At 40.4% G+C, this 27357-nt stretch overlaps 1 protein-coding gene across 4 annotated transcripts in view; it reads left to right on the forward strand.

Annotated features, from left to right (window-relative positions):
- Positions 1–27357, forward strand: part of gria4a (glutamate receptor, ionotropic, AMPA 4a) — a 99399-nt gene that overhangs the window by 3531 nt on the left and 68511 nt on the right. The window lies entirely within an intron of this gene.

Consider the following 27357-nt stretch of genomic DNA (forward strand, 5'->3'; position numbering starts at 1 on the left):
TTTGCCTCCATCTCTCTCTGACTGTCCGTTGTTCAGTCTCTCTCCTCACCGTACTATTGGATGAACATTGGTTTAATTAGGAACTTGTGTTGTTCAGGATCAGACTGCAACTTCATTGGACCAGTAGTGTGGTTGATATAGTTTGAAAACTGTCTTTTCTACAACAGTTGCTAAACAATTTGAAACTTTGAAATGTTGAGTTTAAACACTGTGAAGTACATTTTAATAATCCTAAATATTAAAAGTTCTGACTGCAAGGCATTTTGAGGCAATGTCGGTAGCCAACAATTATGGCCAATACATTTTTATAAATCATACTTTTGCTCCTTTTTATGTTTGTCACATCTTTTCCCACTTTGCACTACCAATCCCATCTGCAGAAACGGTAATATTATCCATTAGAATTACAGCATGCTACAGCTATAAAATGTGTCTCGGAACAGTTGCAGACGGTGGTGAAAATGGGTCCTTTGTGTTTAGAACCGAAGGGAACAGTTGGTACTTGTGTCCTCTGTGATCTTTTGAATGATGACAGCTAATCTTTCACCATTTCATCCACTCTGTGAGTCGAGATCTAATCTCTTACACGTCCTCTTGTCCTGGAATCATGCAAGAGACAGTTTCTGATGTTTGTTAGGGTTAACAAGGCTATGTGGGCAGCCAACAGTTCAGAAGTGCTCTGCATTGTACAGCTGTCTGCACTGTATGTGTGCCTTGAATATTACAATTTGGACATGTCTTTGGCATATTTTACGATGGACATTTGTCCGTGTAGACGTCAAATAAGATTAAACAAACATGACATGCGGGAACATCTTTTGTAAAAACACCATGTTCAGTTGAAATTGCGTTTATTTGACGTTCAACAGCTGGTCATCCTTTACTTTTGCTTTGTGGATTTTCTGCTCTTCTCTGCACCTGTAGCATTTCTTTATTCTCAATAATTGTCATCTTTTCCCCCATATATAGATATCCTTTGTTTTTATTTTACTTCATTACTTCAATCTGACTGGCCTTTTGAACTACCACTTGCCCAGGCATTGCAATTTACTGAAACTGACTTGATTATGTTTATTCATCACAAAAGAAGATTTTTGGCATAATCATTATTATTGTTTGCCAGGACTGTGAGATGTCCTGACATGATGGATTTGCTTACTCTAGCTTCTTTCTTAGAGCAGTGGAGCTTTGCTGTGGCTCTCTGCGTGTATTTGCATTACTTAAGAAGTTTGATTATTTGTTTTCCGACATCTGCTGAGTGACACTTGTTTATACCACACTGATCTAAATGCCTTTAATGTTGTTAGGTATCCTTCTGTTTGTGCTTGTGAGTTGTTTGCCCTTTTTAAGATGCAAACAACTCTCTAAAGGATAGCCTTTGTGTAATTTTTCTTGCTCATCTGCCTCCTGGTAAGATATTGTCATGTCAGTGCATGAGAGGGTACAATGCCATACGTTTAGTTTAGTTATTTGCACACAAAATTAAAAGTTAGAGTCGTGGGGCTGAGCAGTGTGTGGTAATTACTGTATGTTGATTAAAGAGAGAAAAGTAAAATAATGTGAAAATACTATCATCAGTTTTTGTTGCTGCCTTTTGCTCTGTCCTTAGAGACTAAATTTCCCTCTCTCTCAGGTATGATATCATATTCCCCCATTTACACAGTCCTATGGTGCATCATATTTTAAGGAGAGTTTCATGTGATTGTGCTGTAATGATTCACCTCTTTATCTCGTCAAACTTTAACAAATCGACCACTGGGGCTGTTAACTAGGCAGGGCGAACAAAATCAATACAGTATAATACAACAATAAAGTTCTTCTCCTTGTGATGTTATATCATTGTGTTTAACAAGATTTCTTAAAAATCTTCAGATTGTAAATGAAAGCTGACACAAGCTGCTCCATTGTCAAACCATGCAAATGAAAATGACAAAGAAATGTTTCTCAAAGGAGCGCTTGAAAGTCTGAAAGATCTTGAATATCATCTAGCGTTGTCTTAAGCATGAATAAAATACATTTTGACAATTTATGTGCATGCAAAGTATTAATGCAGAATTTAACTTCACCAAAACCGTGTATTGCAATTTCCAAGTTTCTTTGCCTGCTTTGTAGCCCCACATGAATGAACAATCTAGTCAATGCAACCTACAATGATTGGAAAATGAATAGTCCATCTACTACCTCCAACCCACAACATGCTGCATCTATTTCTGTTCACTGTTTAGCAGCGTGAGTGGGAAGGTACATATTGAATGCTCGTCAGGTAGCATTTTTAAAATGTAAGGGGAGTTGTATACATTTTATAAGTGATGAGTAAAGAGGTGTGCTAATGGAAAAGACTGGGCACAATTGCTCTGAATCTACAGAACAATCCTGCAGGTGTTTTAACTAAAGTTGTGTAAGCACTGAAGCCAGACTGACTGAGATAAATCTTTCTCTCTCTTTGTGCTCCCACTAATTCTACTATATCCACTTAAACCCAAATGACCTGCCAGTGGTTTAGTTACAACAAAGTTCACGCTGATGCACTGGTTGTTCCTTCCATTGCCATGAACAGGTTTAATGTCATTTTTGAGTCACTCCCACATACACTGTCCGGTGCTGTGAATACTCACTGTATTCACTAATACACCAAATATGTATTTATCTATGGCTGAAAAATAAAATCCTGTTTGAGTAAATACACACACACACACACACACACACACACACACACACACACACACACACACACACACACATATACACTCACACTTATGGAGGCAATGGGTCATAAGACGAGGAGTTCTTGGCAAAATTAAGCTCTTATATGTGAACCGTCTGCTCTCCGCAGGCTACATGTAACCTCCTCTCTGTCTGTCCCTATCTCTGCCTCTCTTTCTTGCCCACTTGCCTTCTCACTTGTTCCATCTCTCTCATTCTCCTCTCTGTTACTTTCCCCCCCTTGTCTCCCCACTTCCTCGGATTCTCTCTCCTTTTCTCATCTCCTCTATTCTTCGTCATGTTTTGCCATTGCTCCCCTCTCCACAGGCGTGGTGAATTGATCTCTAAATTAATCCCTGATTCTTGCTCCGGGTGGTGAGCAATGCTCCGAATTAGAATGGGGAATTCTGCCTCTGACCTTGGCTAGTTCCTCTCTATTCTAGTATTCAGGAAGCGTGAACGGATCATAAAAAGCCCTGGTCCCCATCGTTTTCCATATTCCCAGAGGAATACAACCTAGTTTATTGTCCCAGCGTCACACATTCATATATCCCCTTCTGCTGTCAATCTTTCTTTGTTGTTTCCTGCCTACACACGCATACCAGTGTCTCTTTTGTAGTATATGTATGCATATACTGTATCAGTGTAGGTGTGTTAATGTCTGACCTTCGCCTTGCGGTGTTTGCATCTGTGTGTATTTTTGATGTGCCTCAGCCAGAGAAGCATGCTATTCCACTGGGCTCCTCACCAGTGTGTCTCTATTCACTGGCTTATAGAAAATAATGCACATGGATTAGCATGACCAAAAGCCACTGTGAATGTGTGTGTGTATGTGCATGTATGGGGATATTTTCTGCCCATACTGAAGGCATGTGTGAAAACCTGTGTGTCACTGAGGTGCATGGGCACATATGAGCGTGACTGTGTGTGTGTGTGTGTGTGTGTGTGTGTGTGTGTGTGTGCTGTGAAAAAAGCAGCTGAGACAGAGCGTGATGAAGATAGACAGAAAGTGATAAGGTGAATAAGGGACAAAGGAGAAAGAAATGGAGAGGAAAGGATTTGTAACAAAGAGGTGGTTATGCCTGGTTTGTCTGCCAGAGCTCAGAGACACAATGATGTGCTGCCACGGCTGTAATGTGGATGTGACTCTCGATACGTGGGGTAATACTTCTATTTTAACTAGTTTCCTGTCCAAAATGAAAACGAATGATAAATGATTGTATTCTATTCTGTACCTACTGTACAGCAGTAATGATCGTGATTATGATGTGTGGTGTGGTGGTTTGGGAGGTTGATTGTTGCGGTCATGCATAACTTCATTCGTCATCTAGAATTAATACAGATTGCGCTTATAGTGAATCATTTACAAATCAATACTGTTAATGTATTATTGACGGCCACAGATTGCATTAACATGCAGGCGGCACCTGATTATCTTTGCAGCGCGACTGAGTCAAACTGTTAAAGTCTGAATCTCCTTGAGCTGTCCGTCATGTTTTGTCCCTCTGTCGTTCGTAGTTAAGGACAAAATTAATTAATTCAGAGATGTGAATTCGAGAAGGCATTTGCATTAGGAATGGTAGTTAAACCTGCACTCCACTTACACCATGACAAAAGTCCCCATCTTATCTGTCTTCATATCATCAATCACTGTATTTATATTACTATAGCATATTCTTGTGAAATATTGACACTTCACCTTAATGTAACCTTGGCACGCATGTTGACTGTTGGCACTCTTAGAATAAATCTGTGATCTTCACACTATCCAGGAGCAAAAACTGGGACGTAACAAAACATTGTTGATTTGGTGGCTAATCAGTGTGTGAGTCAGTCAGGGTGTTTACATTTAATCTGACAACTTTGGTGTGTATCATCAAAGTGTAAGGTTAGTTTCACCATTAACAGGAAAAGCACAGGACTTTAACTTGCTATCAGGTCAACAGCGGCTACCAGGAGATATCACATTGGGACCGCAAGGAATGTGATTGGTCTGCTTGCGCTTCTTGTGTTTTCTGATGCCGGTAGAGGCTGTTCATAGCAAAGACAACATTATGAAAGTTGATGAAAGATGATAGAGCTGTTGTTTTTTTTCCAGTAACACATATCTAACACAACCATCTCCAATGCAAACCTGCTCACCGCAATCACTGCTCAATATGAATTGATGGACCTAAACACAAAAAATTGTGAGGGCAGTTGTTTCCTTTTTAGTAATGAGACAAAATAAAATAATGTTAAAATGTACTTGTAGGTGCTAAACACGGGTGAATCTGATGACTATAAATTATTTATGACCAAAAACCTATGATAAGGAATGTACAGTGGGACTCCCATTAATCCCTTGGCTCCACGATAAATCTTTCTTAAGAAATGTCCTACTTTTTAGACTCTGACATTATTAGAGTAATTTGTAAAGCCAAACGATATTCGATTTTCAATTGCTTGACAGTTATTGCAAGTGTAACTCTAAAAATTACACCAAGCTTGACTTTTCAGCTTTTCTTCACAAACTGACCAATCAGTTCAACAGCTCATATTGCCATCTTTTTTTTTACGGGCTTTTTTTCAGTGTTTCTTAGCACCTTCCTCTTCATTAAAAATGCCAAGTGGAAACACACCCTTCAGTCTGTATTCCCAAGTTGACAAGAACATGACTGCATCTGCGTTGATGAAGTTGTTAATTGAAAAGGTGTTAATACAATGATGTACATAAAGAACACGTACGTATGTATACACACACACACACACACACACACACACACACACACACACACACACACACACACACACACACACACACACACCATCATCAAAGAGTTCATCAGTGTTTCACATTCACCCTACATGCCCAGGCTTGGAGCTTTGATTAAATAGATTCCTGGTACACTGCTACAACTCAGCGCCACCCACCTACACACAAGCACAAATACAATGTTTTACAGTCTTTCTCTCTCTGACACATATACACATTGATTTGCCACCATGTCCGTATATTTCCCCCTTCCTCACATACAGCGATTCTCTGTGCCTTTTCCTTGCTCACTTCTTTCATTAAATGGCTCGGTCATCTTGTAGATGATTTGAGACTCTCAATAATGGCACTGAACCATCATCTTTATTGGTGAATTTTTACATGGTTATATGTCTTCTTAATGGCCACACTAGGGGAAATAGAGTGAAACCTTGGCAGGACAAGGAGATTTATAATGCATCAAGCCTTCGTTTATTCATGTTACTGGCATACTGAAAGAGTTGGATGACTCTGACGGCGCTCTAAATGCTTTTCCTGGCATCAAGACACATTATGGGGTTCAGTGCTAATAGCATGGCAATAAGGGATTTCATTTAAACTCCTCCCATTTATAGGTACCTTTAGTAGGGTGTTATTTTGTTTGTCACCAGTTAGTAATGACTCTGTAATTGAAACGCTTGTTACGATTTAGTTCCTACTGCTGAATTTAAGTCATATGTGGGTTGCTGTAAGAGCTCCATGAAGAATCAGAGTGTTGCATCATTTTAGTCTAGCGTCAACAGTAATGACCAAACAGCAAGCAATATCATTAGACAATGCCGCAATGAATCCGCACATTTGCTCCAGGTAATCTGATTTAATTTAGTGGCACAATAAAACAGACATTTTCTCAGTATGTCTCACTTCTTTCATTAAAAAGTCTACCGCCGTGAAGTAAAGCTGACATCTCACTGCACTAGCAATAGTGAGAGGGTTTTTTAACAGCAGTAAATGTGCTTTCTTCCAAAGATAGTGCTGAAGGCTATGGTGCACAGGCAACACTAGACTCAACAATTATGACAAACTGTATTTTGAAGAACCAAGAACATTGCAGTGAGTCCAATTTGTTCAGTCTCATAATATCAACATGAATGGGCGTTGAGACGTCTTAAGGCATGTCAATGAGGATTTCAAAGCAATGCTGATAGCTGGGTGTGTATACTGGGACTGGGATCTCTATTTAAAAAAATAAAAGACATTGTTTTTAGATTTTTAAAAGGAGAGGCTATACAACTTTAAACTATGTGGTAAAGCCAACAGAGGCAGCTATATACTAAAATGTTAATGTTATTCGTTTTTAACAGGGACGTGCGGTCAGGGGAGGCAGGTGAGGCAGAGCCTCACCTATCATCATGACAAGTAAAAAACAATAATGCTAAAATAAAATAAATATTAATATTTCTCTACTGATCTGTGCTATAAATGATTCCAATCATTTCAAGCATTTTTATAATCAAAATCGCTGAATTAGCGCATGTCCTGTTCAAACAGAGGAGACACGCGAGGTGAGGGACGAGCTGTTCCTCACCTCAGATTGTGAATCCCTCACTAACTGGGTTGAGCGCGTGCCTTTTGCTTCTCATTGTTTGTCACCACTGTAATATTTGTAGACACTTTTATTATATGTCTTGTCTTTCCATAGAATAGATAATGTATTTCACGTCTGTGTAGAACATATTTAGTGTTGCTGATCTGACATTAAACCGCAGTGAAAAAGCACAGAGGGGCAAACACTACCTCTGCCTCTAAGAAGAGGGCGTGCGAGAGCCCACGGGTCGGGTTTATGCTTGTTCTGTCGTTGCTCTTCTTCTACACTTCTCTTCTTCTTCTTCTATTTTGCTTTGACGCAAAAATGTAAGATTCTATATCCAAGCTTAAAAATGTCTCAAAAAACAAGGAAATATGAACAAATCAACAGCAATTCAACGTCGGACAGGTAAAGTAACCTTTTATGTGTTTGTTGTTGTCTTTATACATCCGGGGTTGTTACACAGATTATCGCGGAATCTCACGATTTTCGCGGGTGGTGCCCGCGAGCGCTCCGCTTCTGAAACCCTCCCGGTGGGGCAGATCGGTGGGGCAGATCGCGGCGCACACGCTCCCGGTGGAATCAAATATGTACCTTACCTATGTGTGTGTAAATAATACTGATATGAAATATGAAAAACAACCAGTAGTCAATGTGCAATCTGCCAATTGAATGGTGATTTAAGCTTCTCTATTGGGTTCATATATTTGTAAATCTGACTTATGTAGAGTCAGTGCCTCACCAGACACGAACCTCACCGCACGTCACTGGTTTTTAAAGACCAATAATATCACAGATATTTTTGGAAGTTAAGATGTCAATTGGCGTTAATTTGCACTGATATTCATTAAATTGAGATCCGACATTTGGCGCACAAAAGGTTTTAGTTATAAGGGTGAACAAAAAGCCAATGAAACAGCAGTCAGGGAATCATACTCATTCTAAACCTAAACCTTTGTGGGTCTGCAGTTCCTTGAGGCAAGATGAGACAGAGTGAGACAGTCTTGTTGCAGGTTTTACAGACTAGTGAGCCTGAAGCTGGTTGAGTAAAATCCTCCCACAACATGCTGCAGTGTTTTGTCTGATTCAGCCAAGTGATATTACAGTCACACTCAGAAAAACCTTTCAGTGGTCAGATGGGAAACATAATCAGAGGGATGGAAGGTTTTTTGTCTCCATGAATTTAGCATTGTTTTTTCTTGTTTGTTTGTTTAAGCCTCAGTAGTAATGCACAGTGGATAATGGACCATGTATGTCTCAATGAATCGCCATGTTCCCTCAAGGTAATCTGACTTCACTGGGATAAAAGGCAGACTGTGTTAGTTTAACCCACAGGCTGACCCACACCTACCCACTTGTATACACTCACACATACACACACACACACACACACACACACACACACACACACACACACCGTAAGAGCTGCCCCGGTCTGTCTAATGTGTTTCATTAAGACCTCTATTTTCCCACTGGGCATGATCGCTGACACAGAAGGAAATGTCTGTTTTCTCTGTGTTTGTTTCTCAATCTCTGGCGTTTGGAAGATGAAAGGCATGAGAAGAGATGACAGCGGATTTTAAGTGTTACCCATCGCCTAAGCAAACACAGGGGTGTTAATGCTAGATGGAGCCATGTTCGCAGTAATTGTCTGTGACGTCTTTTTGTTGTTCTTCACTCTCTTGGCTTAGCTGCTGTTGTTTTCATCTTCTGATCAAAGGATTTCCATTTGCAGTCTTTCTTCTCTTCTCTTTTCTTCCTCCTACTTTGCTTTTTTTTTACACTTATAAGCACAAGCATGCACTCGTGCATTATCATAAACACAAACATGATACCAGATATATTTCTCACCTTCAATTTCCTTGAGTCCTGCTCACCATTTATCTTTTGTTTTCACCTCGCTTACAGTATTTCCTTCCTCCCTTTCTCTCTCTGTGACTCTCTCGCACACCCACCTTTGTCTGTCATTGCTCCATCTCATTACTCATTAGCTGTTAAGTGGCTTTTGGTGTGGGACAAAAGCTGTGATGTGTGTGTAGTGCTTTTATTTGAACTCAAATAGACACATCAGCTGCTGAAACAATCACTACACCTACATCTTCCCATCTGTCACCTACTGGACCTTTTTTTGTTTTGATTTACTTATCCCTCTCCTCCGTTGCCACAAACTGGAACGACACACACACACACACACACACACACACACACACACACACACACACATACACACAACAACAAAAACTCGTCCTCAAACCCTTGTGTGTGTTTGTTTCCATGGATTTATGATGTGGATGAAAGGAAGGGCATTAGTTAATATTGATGAGTGCTGCCACTCGGTGCTTCTCACCGAGGCTCACTTAGAGATGAGAGGCATGACCTTTATATACACACACACACCTACACACACACACCAATGTGTGCCTTCACACACAAGTTCACACAAAAGATCCCCAGCAAAGGTTCAGTTCGTGCATGGTTGTATATTAAAGTTCTGTTCCCAGACTGTGCCTTTAATTGGAGGAAGCTAGCGTCTTCGTGTGTGTGCTTACACGTGCATGTTGGTCTACATTGGTTGATCTGTGTTTGCTCATCTAAAACACTGAGATTTTCCCAAACCTCAAGTGTCGGCCTTGAACCAATTCATCCCTAATGGCCAATTGGTATTCTGCAAGGTTAATAGATTCTTAGGTAACCAGCAGGTAATTCATCACACTTACAAATAGGAAGAGACAGAGCAGGAAGCAAAAAAAAGCTATTTCACCGATCAGAGTAGCAGCGGGAAGAGAGAGAAGCCTCTAATGGAAATAGAGGAAAATAATTAATTATGCGCTGTGTGGCGATTATCATGGGGGCTGATACACATAAAGAGGCCGGTTGGGCAGGCACGTACGAACACATGAGCATAGACACACACAATCCCGTATGCACACACACACACACACACACACACACACACACACACACACAGACAGACAGACAGACAGACAGACAGACAGACAGACAGACAGACAGACAGACAGACAGACACACACACACACTCAGTGATGCAGTTGAAGCAAGTCATCTAACCTTTAGGCTAGACAGAGAGATGGCTGCTGTGTATCTATGGATGTGATGTTTTTTGTGCGTTTACTGGCCTTAGAGGTCAATTTCTTTCTGACAGCATTGGCATTTATCTCCTTAAGCTTAATGGTTACCTGTGTGTGTTCATGCGCGTTCGTGTAGGTGTGCATGAGCGTGTGTCCATGTTTAAAAAGTCCCATCACAGTTTGACTCGCATTTGAACCCTACTTTCTGAGGTAGTGAGTGCATCAAATAACATGCACACACACGAGTACACGCGCACACACACACACACACACACACACACACACACACACACACACACACACACAATCGATCTGGCCCTTCAGACAGTCAGGGTGATGGATGGACCCTCCCTTGCTTCTATTTTTACCCCTGAGCACTCTGTATGTCTGCCTTCTTGTCGTGAAATACCGGCGTCATTATTAGTCGGTCAGAAAAACTGCAAAGCGAGATTTTCCACACAGGGCAAGGGGAGGGGAGGTGGATGGGTCAAAGAAACACAGGACTTTTGTCCAGAAATCAGCTGTTCATGTCATGTGCGAAACTAAAAGTAACGCGAGCGCTCAGTCACAAAACTCGTTATTGTTGTTAGTCACGTGACTCGTTTGTCACTCGCTAGTCATGTGAGTCCTTAACCACTCTATGGTGACGTAAGTCGTTAGTCAGTCAAGTTAACATCAACCACGCTCTTTTCATTAACCCAACCAAGGGGTTTTGGTGCCTAAACCTAACTTCCTGTGAAGATGGAAGTTTATTTTGAAAAGACAATATGCATGTAACAAGTGGACACTGACACGGCGTCCCTGACACGTCCAAAACTAATGCTAGAAGGATACCTAGAACCTCATAGTTTTAAGCTTACATGGTCACTGATCAAGCATCCGTATTTGACCTGTTGGGAGTGAGAATGTGTTGCACAAGTGTAGAAACATGAGGAAAGTCCCTGTATACCACCATAATTGAAACTAGTGTGTGTGTGCTGGGAGGATATTGGCGATTATGCATTTCTATAACTAGTGTTTTCTTCACAACCTGGTAGCAGCCCAGCAGTTATATTTTCCTGACTGAGCCACATCTTCCTCATTCAGCCTCTTGACTCTCATACCTCTGAGGCAGCAGTGAGGCAGAAATCTGCATGGAACCACATGCTCTCTTACCAAGAGGTACACCTGAAGAGTTCTCCGCCTCTAATTAAACAGAAACACGTCAAAGTGAAACAGTAATGGAAGGCCTTGTATTATTTTAGAAGCAAGTTGCAGACTCTTGTGGTGCTTGGATATGTAATCCTCAAGCTCCAGAATGCGTCTCATTGGGCTTTCACCTCCCTTGAGACTTTACTCACCCTGTTTTTGATTTTTGTGCTCATACTTAGCCGTGTGTGCCTGAGCAATCCTTCAAACTGTGTGTGCTGTAAAAGCTATCGTAATCTGGGCTAAGTGAACTAAAGTTCTCCTTTTTATGCTGATCCATGAAAGATTTGAGAAGATGAATTTGAGGCAAAAGGACAATCTGTACTTAATGATCACCATATTTCATCCTTTGACCCTCACTGAAATCGTGTCCAATATTATTCAAAATATGTCTGACATTGGCTGCATTAACACCCAAGGACACTACAGCTCTTCATTATTGTACAATCCACTATGTTCCTTCTCATTGTAAAGTCAATCTAAACCAAATCTAGACAATAAAACCTGATTGGAGAATAATTCAAATGATATTCATGTAAGTGGAGTGTGCTACCACTTAATTAAGAATGACCCCTACATTATAAAAACATACTGGTTTGTGATAATCATAGTGAAATATTTTCAATCTATGCTTCTATGATGACTCACTCCATTTAAAAAGGCATTGAGTTAGGAAATGTAAACTAGCTGAGCATCAACATTACCTCTTGGCAGTGCAGGATGAGTTCAAAACAAGGTCAAAGCCTTCCCATCTGGGGCCCTTTTAGTTGGAGGAGTCACTAGAGGGTGCTTACTAAATGGGATCACCAACTGCCTGGAGAACCCCAGTGCTGCTGTTTTGTTTTTTCCTCTCTAATATCCTCAAGGAAGAGGGCACCGCTCACTGTCCACCCCAGAGTTATTCAGCAGTGTCTATACTGTCTCTTTAAGTACATGGGTTATTCTGACAAGAAACATTTGTATTTCAAGAATTCTGTCTTTCCTTTTTTGTGTCCATCCATCCGTACCTCTGCAGAACACGATGTATTTTAATGACAACTCTGAGATGGGTTGCCATGGAATTTAGTACAGATAGTCATACCCCCATGAGGATGAATTGATCCAGTGTTCCTTTAACTTTTAGTCTGGCGCTATCAAGTAAAGTGTTCCAAACTTAACATCTGTGCAAAACGGATTACATTCCCATCACCATCAGCTGTGTTTTGAGTTTAGAGCTAATTAGCAAATCTTTGCATGCTAACACAACACTAAAATGGTGAATATAAATGTGATTTGATTTGGCTAAACATCAGCATGTTATCTTTCTTTCTTTCTCTGTCTCCTTTTCTCCGCTTATGGTAAAACATACTGACAGACAGATGGAAGACGAGTATTCCCTCAGACAGGTTGTGGTGTTTGTAAGGCAGTAGGTGAGACTAGAAAGGAAAGATTTGGGTCAGGAATGTGTTTCATGTCTGCTGTAGGATGGAAGGGGAGGGGCGAGATACGGTGAGAGAGGGAGATGCAGAAGAAATTAAGAGATACGTTTCAGAGCACTGCATGTGCATGTACAGCTTTAAGTACATGTTGCCGATTTTACATAATCGCATCTATCTGCTTGGTGAAAAGCAAGCTCTGTAATAAAACATATTGTTGTCTGCTTGATGTTGTAGAAAATAGTGTCCTGTTGTCTAGCGTATGCATGAACAATGATAATTGTGTTTGTGAACACAGTGACAGAGTCATTAAAACACCCCCACCGACAAAGAGCATCAACTATGACAATCAGCTCTAGGTGGGGATTATTACACTGTGTCTTATCATGGCAGTGCTATACAGACTGTGAAGTATTGGAACCAGTGCACATGCACGTAAACTCGCTCTCCATCTCACTCATTCACACGACTATTGACACGCGCACACACACACACGCACACACACACACACACACACACACACACACACACACACACACACAAACACACACGCACACACATGTCCTTCATCTCTCTTCATCTCTCTTCGCCCATTCTCCCACAGGCCCTATTCTCACACACACACACACACACACACACACAGTCACACGCTCGAGGGGATGGATGATAGTACAGATGGCATACTAGAGTAATATTCTCCATATGGGAAGGTAATATCGTCAGAGCAGTCGTCTAGGGGGAAGGAGAGAGGAAGATTAGATCTGCAGAGAGAGAAGCTGACATTCTGTTGTGTATGGCCACAGGATTGTACATGACTGAATTTGGTAATGTGGAATAATTGCTGTTTATGTTATAGTTAGTAGATAGTTGTAAATGTAAATACAAAAAAGTAAGCTGTCTGCGTTTATTGAGCTACAGTGTGTGTGTGTGTGTGTGTGTGTGTGTGACATAGCACATAGCTATATCTATTTTCATAGTAATAATGAACTGTATATCTTAGTTTTTGCCATCATACACTTTGTGGCTTAAGATGAGAACCTAAGTGCAGAGACACAGAAACTCACAGAGAGACTTTCTTTGCCGTTCACTGATGCCGTCGCTCTGGTAATTTAATGGGATGAAGCAGATGGCTTTAGTTAGTGTGGTGATTGATTGTGGGGATACTCAGTTACCCATTTTGGGGAATACCTGCGGGAACACGGATGCCTTGGATCAGCACCATGGATAATACAAAAATACGAGCCGTTTTCTCGTTTTTGCCACTTTGGATTTAATCACACGAACAAACCATCAAAACACACATGGACGTATGCCCTGGTTAATGTCAATCTTAACACAATACAGGCCAACGCCACGCGTGAAGATTATACGATTATACGCAGTCTTATTTTTGACCGAGTTTCAGCAGTTTGGTCGAATTTTGCAGAATCTTGGCCTGCTGTTAATAGTTGACTATATATATATATATATATATATATATATATACCCCTCAAATATAGTTAACAACAGCAGTAATGCTACACGATATTTTTAACCACCTTGTTTATTTTTTTTCTGAAAACCCTGGCCATTACATCAATCATTAATATTGTTTAATGCATCTGTTGTTCAGAAAGACGATGGAATGATGTGACAAAGTAAATACAAGTACCCATGCTTTTGCCACTGAAACAATTATTTAAAAAAAAAAAAGGTAGTCAACAATATGATTTTCCCTCATAAGAGATACTGCATGTCATTACTCTTCATTCTCCTCCAGATCACTTCCAGTGTTGTAGAAACATCTCTAAAAGACTAAAGGTTATAGATTGTGGCTTCTTTTTATAGAGCAAATCTATTTTTCATGAGAAGACTTCTGCGTTTTATGTTCCCTGGACTTTCTTAGTGTTTGTCTGCTGTGGATGCTATATACAATGATGCCAACAGAGATAAAATGAGAGATGGAAGAAGGAGATATGGAATAGACACATATGACACAAACCGCATATTATGCTTGGGAAACATATTTATCATTACAAATTGGATCAAAAATTGATATTTTCTCTCAGGCAAATTGTAAGGGGGGGGGCACTACAGCATCAGCTTACTATGTGTAAGAGTGCTTCTGCATTTGTGCTCATCCAACCATCCATCTATATCCTGCACATGCCTTTGCACATTCTTCTTCATATTTAATTTTGTATGTGCAATTATCTGCCCTGTTTGTTTGATAGAGAATGAGTCATTATCAAGCAGAGCCCTTGAAGGCTTGATGTTCAGATAAGGCTCTGAATGTTTATCTCTACATGTGTGATATGTATATAGAGTATAAGCATGTTTGTTAAACATGCATCTGTTCATTTTAGCTGGACTTAAAAACAGCTACAATGCAAAGAAACATGCTGAAACATTTAAAAATAGCTTTCTAACTATGGCATTCTGGTGCTGTGTGTCTTTGATAAGCTATGTTATAAGCTACATGTGTGATATGTATATAGAGTATAAGCCCAGTGGTTTATGTAAATAGTATGGTAGCTGCTACAGGGAGACGTGTGTGGCTGACCTAAGCCACTCCTGTGTATTGTACAACATAGCAACACTGGTTATCTGGTAGAAATTAGCAATCAAATGATTTTTGCCTTGCAATTAAGATGTGAAAGATAAGAGTATTGGAAAAATGTATACACAAAAATGGAAAAAAGAAAGATGTAAAAGCTGGATTAAGTATGATTTGTTATGTATCGATAAGGAGTGAACCCTAGCTATGTAAACCAGAATAATAATGACAAAGCCTTGTTCAACAGACTTGGTCAATAGGGAGAAGCATTCTGCTGATGAACAGCATTCTTCCATTTGTTCTTGTCAGTGTTTGCCCAAGTTCCCAAGCAAGTTAATTGTTAATGGATTATGTTTTCTGAAGTCAAGGTGCTAGATGAATGGGGTGACCGTGGCACATGGAGTAGAGAGGGTTGGCGGTTCAATCCCTGGTTACTACATTTGCTGTGCCAAAGTGTCCCTGAGCAAGACACTGAACCTCTAACTGCTTCTCAGGGGCAGCCCACTGCTCCCTATATATACTAGGGATGGGTCAAATGCAGAGAACAAAAATTCCCCACTGCGGGACCAATAACGGATTTACAATAAAAAAAACAACCTATTTGGGTCTTTGCTTGGATTGTAATGTGTTTGTTAAACATGCATCTGTTCATTTAAGCTGGACTTAAAAACAGCTACAATGCAAAGAAACATGCTGAAACATTTAAAAATAGCTTTCTAACTACGGCATTCTGGTGCTGTGTGTCTTGCTATGTTATACTGTATTCACAGGGCAAATCCACAGCATTGGATTCCCTACCTAAGAAAAAAGTGTGAAGAAAAATTCAAAAGGGAAAACTATACAAAAACCTGCACAATCGCTGCACTGTATTTGTACAGCTTGCAGACCTAATGTGTACGTGTGCATTCTGGGTGAAATGATTATAGTCTTTTAAAAAGCGGCACGAATCTGCATATGACAGTTATCCCTGGAGTGTTTTTGCACCTCTCAACTTAAAGTGTAAAGTTCATGAATAGCTACTCCAATATAGAGAGTTCAGGGTTCTTTTTTATTGTTTTACTATAACTGATAGCTGACCTTGCCTTAATCCATATGTGCTTCTGTTACACTAGTCTGCATTTCTGCAGATCTTTTGATTGATCGATTTAATTCTTTCTTTTTTTTGTCCTAGGGAAGTTATTGATGCTCTTATTTTCAAATGTGTGCCCCCACTTATTCATGCGTTGGAAGATTCTTTGCATAACCCCTCTCTGTAAGTTTTCACTGGCTTCAGAACCAACTCCACTAAAACAATACATATTGAGTGCCTTGTTCAAGGGCGCCTCAACAGTGGTTGTTGAGAGAAGTTATAGCACTACTCATTGCTAACCCCTAAGCACACTTGAACAAGCCATCTTCTGGTCTGAGCCCTGCTTCTGTATATTACAATCTACCACCACATGGGTATACTTTGACATTTAAACATGTGTTGCATGCTTGATTCACCAGAGTTTCCCCAGAATTTTAACAGATTATTCTATTTCAACAACCTTATGTTCTTGGCTGAAGTGCTTGACCATCATATTAAAAGTCTACCTGCTCATTCATTGGAATTCTTCGGATGAGAGCCTCAGCAAAAGGCTAGAATGTAAATTGAGATATTTTGTAAAGGAATGAGGGGTGAAGAGCATGCAGCAACCTTTAGGGGTGTATGCAAGACTTTTGGAGCCAATTCATTATTTCTCCACTGAGCGAGGGCAACATAAAACTGTGCTCGTAAACCAAGGACAACGTGCAAATAGATTCGGTTCACTCTTTTAGAGGTCAGTTTAAATGATTATGTGGTATATATTAAATGATTATGTGATATATATTTCAACAGCATTTTTTTTTCAGAAGGCTGCAGGAAAGTGAAAAGCTGGGTTTATCCTTCATGTATGCTTTGGCCTGCTGAGGGTTAACCCTTGTGTAACTCTTTTAACTATGACCATGTGGGGTCAAGTCTCAAGAGAATTTCTGTTTGTTTAATCATCATTTTGGTGTGTATGTTCGCACAGTATATATCATTAATGCTGTGAAGTGTTGGTAAGTTCATCCAAGGTTATGGTGAACTGTCCCAAGAGAAATGCATGAGCATACAAATGGCAAATGGTAAATTGACTTGTACTTGTATAGGGCCTTTCTAGTCCTCCGACCTCTCGAAAAGATTTTACACAACATGCATCCACCCATTCACACCCATTCATACACTGATGGCAGGGGCTACCATGCAAGGTACCACCTGCCCATCAGGACGAACTAATCATTCACAACCATTCACGTGTGTGTGTGTGTGTGTGTGTGTGTGTGTGTGTGTGTGTGTGCGCGTGCGTGCGTGTGTGCATGCATGCATGTGTGTGTCTCCTTAGCTTTCATCAGCACAGGTTGACTTTTTGCCTGGGGACAAGAACTGTTTGCTGTTCCCTGCAGTGTGTCTGTGTGTGGAGACTCCCAGGGGGACTGACAGTGTACTTACACTCAGGGCAGAACTATGGACACTCACAGGAACAATGAGAGGGAAAGATCTTGTTCTCTCACACACTAACCCCTGTGTCTTTATCACACCTTCTCTCATTTTACTTTTTGTTATTCAGGTGTGCTTTGCTGAGCCTTGTGAGCCAATTAGTCTCAGAAATTCCAGGAGATAAGTGCAGCAACAGACACATCTGGCAGCTTTGATTTGGAGGAGTTAATGATTACATCATGCTAACTATTAATCAATCAGTGTGCTTGTGTAGGTGTTAGGTTATACTTCAAGAATACATGCAGCTTCCCCACTTGAAAGAGATTGAGGCATCTACTTGACGTTTTTAAGACTCTACTCAATGACGAAACTGCTTTTTCTCCTTTTATTTTTGCAGGTTTGATAGTTCCATGAGTCATTATGCATTAGGTGAAAAACCTTTGAATACAAAAAAATAAAACAGAAAAGAAAATAAGGAAGCTATTGCAAATTAGTGTAAATAAGAAAAATATATCTTAATCGTGCAAAAATGAGAATTAGCATCAGTGCCTTATTACACTGAATTAAAAAAATTTAAAAAATCACATTAAATGTAAATAAATCTAATGCCCACTTCTGCCATAACTTGGCTAAACATAAAGTAATATATGTTTTTTATTGCATTTTAACATAAAGCATTTTATGATCATATTTATTTAAAGCAATAGGAAAGTATGCAGTCCTTTTAAACAACACTTTATCATAAGCCCACAACATGCTCTAGTGAAAGGCCTATGTACCAAACTACCGTTTATAGATTTAGCATTCATTGTCACCGTGTTTATGACCAAAGTTGAATCAGGATGTTTTTCTGTTTTGTATGCTATTTTCTAGAAACTCCAGTTTTGACAGTAGGTGCACACCAATTGAAAATCAAGGCAATCACAATTTTTGGTTTGCAGACAGGAGTAAGATGAAATGTCAAAGTCTAAACACAATTACTACCACCGTACAGCCATTTTCCTTTTAAAGTAAATTAAATACTTTTTAACGGCTCCCTAATGGTAATTGATTCTACCAGTAAATCCCCCTGAATTTATTGGTAGAATCAACTCGATTACAGTTATTACCTGTAATAATCTAGGAGGCTTTATGTAGGCTATTTACTATACATAAACTAGCCACCCCTATAATCATGCAGATTATGCAAGATTATGCAGTCTTCACTTGCTAATTAGTGTCATCTGTCATGCTAATCCACATTTTTTAAAACCAACTTCCCCAGTTAATTCCCCCGTGTCTGTGGCTCATTTTAGTCCTTGACAACTACATTAGCATTGGAAGTGCCATGTCATTACCAGACAAGTTTGTTCACAAGTTTTCTTTAATGATTAATGTGTTTGTTTTGGATTCCAAAACCTTCTGTCTAAGACAATCTGTGTTTACCCAGGCTGAGAGCTCAGCAGACAGTGGCCACAGTCTGGTTGTTGGTTTTGAGAGAACGCTGTTTGGGTCCCAATGTTTAAAGTTTGGTTGTACACGTCACATTCACACGTGAATACTGTTCAACCTGCTGGTGCTGCACATTACACGGTGGGACTGTATACACAGTGGTTGCCAAATTGTCCCCTTACTTACTGCACATGTGCTCATCACATAATGTCGTGGCATTTCAATGGGAACAATACAATATGGCTGGTTATACAATATCTCAATCCTTAATTTGTCCATATAATGTGAGCCTATGTCCCTTATACAGAATGGGTGGTGAGTAATTGTTCTTGTGTAAAGTGTAACCCCCTCAGCTGGTATTTACTTTGTACAGGATATCCAGCTAATGTCCAAATTACATATACTGCACATAATTGAGTCAAGTAAGACTGTGCTGAATAATTGTGCTATTAAATAGACCAAATATAATGGGACCTTTATTTTTGTCTCGTAAATTTGTGTAAGAAACCACAGTGGAGCTTTCTAATATAGAATTAATTCAAATATATACAAGCTTGTAGCACAACAGACATACAATTTTCATCTCCATCAGCAGATCAGAGATTGCGGGGTTAGCTGTGGAACGACACTCCAGAGATTCAGTGTCTGCAGGAGCAGGAGGCGTATCACTGAATTGGAATAAATACAAACAAATGTGATTTGGTTCTCCGAATTAAATAGCTGTCTTTGCTGCGCGTATGAGATATGACGCACTTAGGGCTTGTATCCACCAAGTACCTCTTTTTTTAACTAGCAGCAGCACTCAGCAGATGCTCGGGGTCAGTCCTAGTCATGGTTTTCACTGTTGCTATGAGATAATATGAAACTACTGGAAGCACAAAGCTCTTTGGGAATTTTTTTAATTTTTTTTTTTTTTACTTTAATCACATTGCACCACATGAGGTAAAACTATGCTCAGCACTCAGCACTTTAAACATCTTTTTCAGTGCAAATGAGGAGGCAAAGAGAACGCTTTTCAAACACACATGCAGACATTTGCAAGTAATATGTTTTTGTAGTGAATACTAAGTTCCGTAAATTAAACTGATGTTGATTTGGTCTAATTGCAATAAACTAATGTTATACACTAGTTTAAAAAGTGAACACACAGTATATGGCATTTTGTCTTTTGTTTTATAACATTATCCACTTATGCATTTAACATTAAACTAAAATAATAATACCCAACATATCGTGGTATCCTCCTTTAACTACTGTTAATCAAATTCTGTATGCCAAGGCACCTCTTCAGTGGATTCCACTCAAGCATATTTACATGTTGTGGAGACAGAGAGTAGTGTGACACTTTGTTTTCATATCAAAGAGAGCCAGAACTCACTTTTCTACTTTTGTACCTAAGCAGATAAAGTCATTCTCAGCTTTCTTCTCATTCACACACAGAGGATTGCCTGGCCATTAGAAGCGGTTTGGGGTTCAGTGTCTTGCTTAAAGACCGTTTTACATGTGGTTCAGGGGCTTGAACCAAGAATTATGCAGTCAATGGACAACTGGCTCTACTGTACTGTCTACTCTCCTATGTTGTGATAAGATGAGCCAGTCGACATTGACAAGCTTTGAACTGAATTTAATTGAATTGACCAAATCATATCAAAACAAGTCAAATTCAATTGTATGGTAGAAGACGACGGAGGAGACGAGCAGGAGAATGAGATGGATGTTCTGGAGGAAGAATGAGGAATGTCGAGGGGAAGAGTGAGACAGCAGGAGAAATGGGTGGTGGGATTTCCTCTGTTAAATTACTGTTCTGTTTATCTTGTGAGCGTACTCAATCACTGTGGACCAGCTCAGCTGGAAAGGCATACACAAACAAACACCTGTGAGTGTGTAGGTGTGTGTGTGTACCTGTTCCAGACACACATATTCAGAGATGAGGACATACTTTTATTAGTTTTTAGGACATTCTATTAAGTAATATTCTGCCATTCCTTGTGGTTATAACGATGGAAAAGGATAGACGTACAATACACACACACACACACACACACACACACACACACACACACACACACATAAATACACACTGTTGTGCCCAGATGTCCTTTTTGCCTGAAGTGTATTCCTGTCTCATCTCTCTGGTTCCCGCAGACACCACATTCACACATATCGCTCTCTCCCTCTCTCAGGTCTGGCCATTGTTTACCAACACATTTTACAGTCAAACTAGAAAAGACAAGGACAGTGATGAAAGGAAAGTGATAGAGTCAGGGAAATATTTTGCATTTTTACACCATTTACGGCAATGGTAGTTGCACTGCAAGAGAAGGCTACACAAAATGTCCCTGACAGCTTCTCAATCTGTCACACCTCATTGTCATGCATCAGTCAGTGGTCAATACTTTGTTCCATGGTCCTGCAAGAAAAACCTTTGAAGTAAGATGGACAACTTTTTGATGTTTCAATTCCCGAGTCACTGCTGGACATCAGACCAGTGCGGTTCATTGTCTCTGAGGTACTTCTTCGACTTGATGTGTGTTAAGAGTGTAAAGCTGAGCTATTGTTTCTCCGTGGAAAGCACACCAGATGCAGCGCTACCTTTGACTTTGCACACAAATCCAAATCCTCACTGACTCATTCAAATTTGAAATTACTTGAAATTTGGCACAATTTGCAGCTGAAGTTTCAAGACTCCTCTCCCCTGAAAAACAGTGTCAGTGATTTCAGAAAGTGCCTCAAAAACAACATTTGTTTACATTCAGGTGATAAAACCCTCTAGCACTTGAGGAAGTCATGACTCGTGTCCATCGGGAGCAAAGGAGGAAATTAAGTGTCCCCAAAACATGATGTATTTCTCACCTTTAACCCAAACCATTATAAACCTAACCAAAAGTTAATTATGGCGTTGTCAGGCAGTATCATGGATTTATTTTTCCAACAGTATTTTAGGAACAAACAAATGCTGTTTTCCTGCCAGATTCGGAAGGGATTATGCGTTAATGTGAAGGGACACGTATTTTGAAATTCTATTTAACTTTAACTTCAAAGAGCTTTCATTCACTTTGTGCCAAATATTCAACTGTTTGATACAACAAGAAGAATAAAGATTAGCATTTTGTGTTAACTAATATTTATTTTAGTCCCAGCAGTCCCCAATACATGCCCACTTCTGTTATAATGTATCTACTTATGCCCTAGTTATCTTTCTGTAGGATTGCCGTACAGAACATTCATCATGTTTTGGCACTCGGATCACACAGAGACGTGTCGCAACAGAAGCATCCTCTTCACAAATGCCTATCGGTATACCATGTTGGGAAGAATAGATTCATGCACCTGGGGCTGTCAGGACGTTGTGTCAAACTGACAAGCTGAGAATATTTGAAGGTTTATGCATGGCTACAAAACCCCATCACAAGAGAGGAGTGCATGCTGAGGGTGCCATAACATAGGAAATCAGTGGTTTCTGCAGGTTTGTCTGTGTGATCGCTCTTTCAGAGGGAGATGAAAGTGCCATAGTTATATGCAGTATGAGTCTAGCATAGTGAGTGAGCTTCTTCTCCCCTCCTTACTTTATTCCCCTTCTCCCCCTGTCTGCTGTGATGAATGGTTTTGATGTCAACCATGTGTGCGTGAGTGTGTGTGTGTGTGTGTGTGTGTGCGTGTGATGAATGACTGCGTTCGTACCGGACTGGCCCGCAGGGCTTTAGCTACTGTTAGTAATGCTTAAAGATGACTGGAGTAAAAAGGCTCTCTGTCACATCTCTCCCTCTCTCTTTCTCTCTCTCTCTCTCTTTCTTCCTCTCTCTCTCACACACTCACACTCGCACACACACAGATTAGCCCTGTTTAAAGGACTGTGTCCTCGGGGTACGCAGCACAGCACCATGGCAGGTGACATGCAGTTTTCTTCTCTTTTTCTATTATCTTCTCCCTGCCTCCCTCTCCCCCTCTCTATCTCTGTGGCTGCAGACCTCATTGGTGAGGCAAAGTTTCCACATTGTCAGTATAGTATATGTCATTGTGTGTGTGTGTGTGTGTGTGTGTGTGTGTGTGTGTGTGTGTGTGTGTGTGTGTGTGTGTCTGAATGCATGTTTTACTGGTGTATGATGCTGTGAGCGGATATGTTTTGAGCCACAGTTTTGCTGTGAGCCTCTCTTTGTCAAGTTCAGTATCACAAGATGCATAACAGGCCTCAGTGGCCACAGGTCCTCAGGACATTTTCTTTTAATAGTGTCACCATAAAAACAAGCATTGTTTTATTCCTTAAAGGGCGCAAGCTTTAAAAGACTGGAATGCTTATTGCAATTGCTGATTGAATGTTTTACAAAAAATATCCTTTGCCATGGTGACACTTCAATTTTCTGGATATCAGGGACCCAGGGACATGCCTTGTCATCATGAAAAATAAAAAACAAATAATGCTAAAATAAAATAAATATTAATATTTCTCTACTGATCTCTGCTATAAATGTAATTTCTGTATGATTCCAATCATTTCAAGCATTTTATAATCAAAATCGGTGAATTAGCGCATGTCCTGTTCAAACAGAGGAGACACGCGAGGTGAGGGACGAGCTGTTCCTCACCTCAGATTGTGAATCCCTCACTAACTGGGTTGAGCGCGTGCCTTTTGCTTCTCATTGTTTGTCACCACTGTAATATTTGTAGACACTTTTATTATATGTCCTGTCTTTCCATAGAATAGGTAATGTATTTCACGTCTGTGTAGAACATATTTAGTGTTGCTGATCTGACATTAAACCGCAGTGAAAAAGCACAGAGAGGCAAACACTACTCTGCCTCTAAGAAGAGGGCGTGCGAGAGCCCACGGGTCGGGTTTATGCTTGTTCTGTCGTTGCTCTTTTTCTACACTTCTCTTCTTCTTCTTCTATTTTGCTTTGACGCAAAAATGTAAGATTCTATATCCAAGCTTAAAAATGTCTCAAAAAACAAGGAAATATGACCAAATCAACAGCAATTCAACGTCGGACAGGTAAAGTAACCTTTTATGTGTTTGTTGTTGTCTTTATACATCCGGGGTTGTTACACAGATTATCGCGGAATCTCACGATTTTCGCGGGTGGTGCCCGCGAGCGCTCCGCTTCTGAAACGCTCCCGGTGGGGCAGATCGGTGGGGCAGATCGCGGCGCACACGCTCCCGGTGTAATCAAATATGTACCTTACCTATGTGTGTGTAAAGCATGCTGATATGAAATATGAAAAACAACCAGTAGTCAATGTGCAAGCTGCCAATTGAATGGTGATTTAATCTTCTCTATTGGGTTCATATATTTGTAAATCTGACTTATGTAGTGTCAGTGCCTCACCAGACACGAACCTCACCGCACGTCACTACAGAGACCAAACTGCATTTTTGAAAATTTTAGCCAATGATGTATTTAGGTGATATATTTAAGCTCCACTCCAAGGTTCTCTGCTTGTGGTCAATTATCTGAGATGTTTTGATCACGTTGTGACAGATACTTGGTGGAAGCATCGTACTTCACTTGCCTCTCAAGGCAACTGTCTCTATGTTATAAGACTGCTACAGTTTATAGCAGGTCCCAATTCCGGGACATATCTGAATACTTGACTTCAGCAGTTTTGTGGGTAATGCCTCTTGGCGCAACAGCCAGGCCCAACTCTGTCACTGTGTGTGTGTGTCTGCCAGACAAGCCCGACGTTTCAAGTAATGTGCTGCGCTAAGAGATATGAATTTGAGACACTAATGAGATGTCACGAAATTGTGTTAATTTCCTCATGACTTTACAGAAAAGGAAACAGAAGTGTGATTGGTCATATCCATGCCTCATTGGACTCAGATAGTACCAGTTACAACCAACGGATGAGCCAATGTTCAATCGCTTTTGCATGTAATTGCCTCCCTCCCCCTTTTCCTGTCACTCTTCATTTTCACTGTTGACTAATGCAGAGAAAATCCACAAACTTAATATTTAGCAGTCATTTTTCAGGCCCATGGTTGCCCTAATGTGCAGGGCTTCACACCACATCACAACAGGATATTAAAAAATGGTGAAATCCAAAATTGGCTATTTAATGTACTGTCCATACAGGCGAAAGAAAAAAGATCACTTGTTGTGTTATGAGAGCTGTCTTTCTCAACATACATGTTGCCGCTATCAATAGATTCATTATTTTTATTAATTATGAACTAACCCTAACTAAGATCATATTAAGTTTCCTTGATAGACCTGATAATGTTGCAACAAGAACTCCATCCTGCACTAACTAATCTTTGAATAAAGTTAGATTTGAATGTTTTATGAGAATATTTGCTGTATATTTAGATAATACAATGTAAAAAGAACATATTTATAATATAAAGTACAGACTAAATTATTGTAGCCAAATAAATAAATGAAAATAAATAATAACTCGATTTTTATTACCCTAAAACATGTATATAACATACTGTTTTGCCCTTAGTAGTGTCAGCAGGTCTTCTTCTCAGGCTGCATACTCACCCAACGAACTCCGCTAATAAGGTTAGGCAGCCTGTATGTGGCCTGAGAAGCCAAGGGCAAAAAAGTAGGCAAAGCACTCACTGTTCCTCTTGCAGCTGCTTGTTTATTTTTTTATTTCTTTATTTTTTACAGTTTTTATTCTAACTCTTCTCAACTGCACACGGTTACCAAACAGTCAGAGGACACTGTTTCGGACAATAGAAACATATCAAAATGTAAATGTGAGCAGTAAAGCTGTTGCTCTAGCAGCACCAAATATACACATATCTGAAGACTGGTTTTGTTCAAGTAAATCAATCAGAAAAGGAGTACATGATCTATCAAAGAATACTGCTCAAGAAGAACAAAATAATGTGTCAGCCAGTTGGAAACTTGTGTGAGGATCGATGCCAGCGTCATCCCTTTTGTATCCTAATTACCCTTGTGAGCAACAGACTGCGGAAGCCATTACATTCCCACCACCTTCCTCATTTACTAAACCATCACAGCCAAATGTAAAACTTTAATTTTTTTTATTATTCTCAAGAGAAAACTGAATCCTTGCATACTTGGGAGGTTGATGATTTCCGTTTTCTCCTCTTATCTGATTGCACAAGGGAGGAAGCCATGTGTCAGCAACTATTAGCATATTCACAAACTGCGACAACACCAACGGCCATAGAGTTGGCCTAGCTGCCCCCCACCCCCCCCCTTGGGTACTTGCCCTCATTTTCCTCAATCAGTACTCTTATTCTTAGAAGCTTTATTCATGCAGCCTGAGGGACAGGCCCTAGAGGAGGAGGAGGAGGGGGAGGAGGGGGAGGGGGAGGAGGAGGGGGAGGACAGGTGGAAAGATGAAATCAAAGAGGATAAAGAAGTGACAGTACAGCGTGGCAGTTTTACCCAGGAGTCCCTCACCTCTGACCCAGGAGGGGACAGCTTTTGTTGAGCTTTACGTACATTATGACAAAATAACCTGGCGACGTTGATGCCGGTAACCATAGTAACTCACTCCTGCCTGTGTGTGCACAGCGAGAGAGGTAAGGGAGAGATGCTGCCAGAGGGGCTGCTGACTGAGTTTACTCTGAGCAGCAAGTTGCTAAAAGGCTCTGAAAAGTACGGCGGTTCATAAAACATTCTGGGCTGTAGCCTCCGGACGCCCAGGCAATTCTGCCTGAAGGGTCTGTATTATTGCGGACCGTTATTTCTCTGCGCCGCCCTTGCATCTTGTTTTATGCATTTTGTTTGCAGATGCGTTGTTTAATGAAGGCCCTGAGCACAAAGTGGGCGATGTGATTTGGCGTGCCCAGTGTCATCGGCCAATCTACCTGTTTGATGGACCAGTCAGACACAAAAATGTGAGAGCATCTAAGGACTATTCCAGTCCTTTCCTATCCTTCACTGACCTGCAGGGCAAAATGTCCTCACATTCTCTTTCTGAACCCTTCAGCATCCCATTGCTTGTGCTTTCCTTCCCTATCTTTACGTTCTCTCTGCAGTGTCTGCTTTGCAGACGTACTCTCTCTCTCTCTCTCTCTCTCTCTCTCTCTCTCTCTCTCTCTCTCTCTTTCTCGTCACTGCCTGAGCCCCTTGTTTCGGGACTACTCTCTTCCTCTTGCTCTTTTTGCTCTATGTTTCTTCTTTTGTTCCATCATTGAGTGCAACAGAAGCCCCCTTTTCCTCTCTACTTGAGGCAATTTTGTGAAAGAGGGACTAGAGGCAGACAGGAG

Source organism: Cebidichthys violaceus, unplaced genomic scaffold, assembly GCF_023349555.1.
Source record: "Cebidichthys violaceus isolate CVI_PGR_0920_01 unplaced genomic scaffold, fCebVio1.0.p SCAF_1, whole genome shotgun sequence".
Taxonomy (NCBI): Eukaryota; Metazoa; Chordata; class Actinopteri; order Perciformes; family Stichaeidae; genus Cebidichthys; species Cebidichthys violaceus.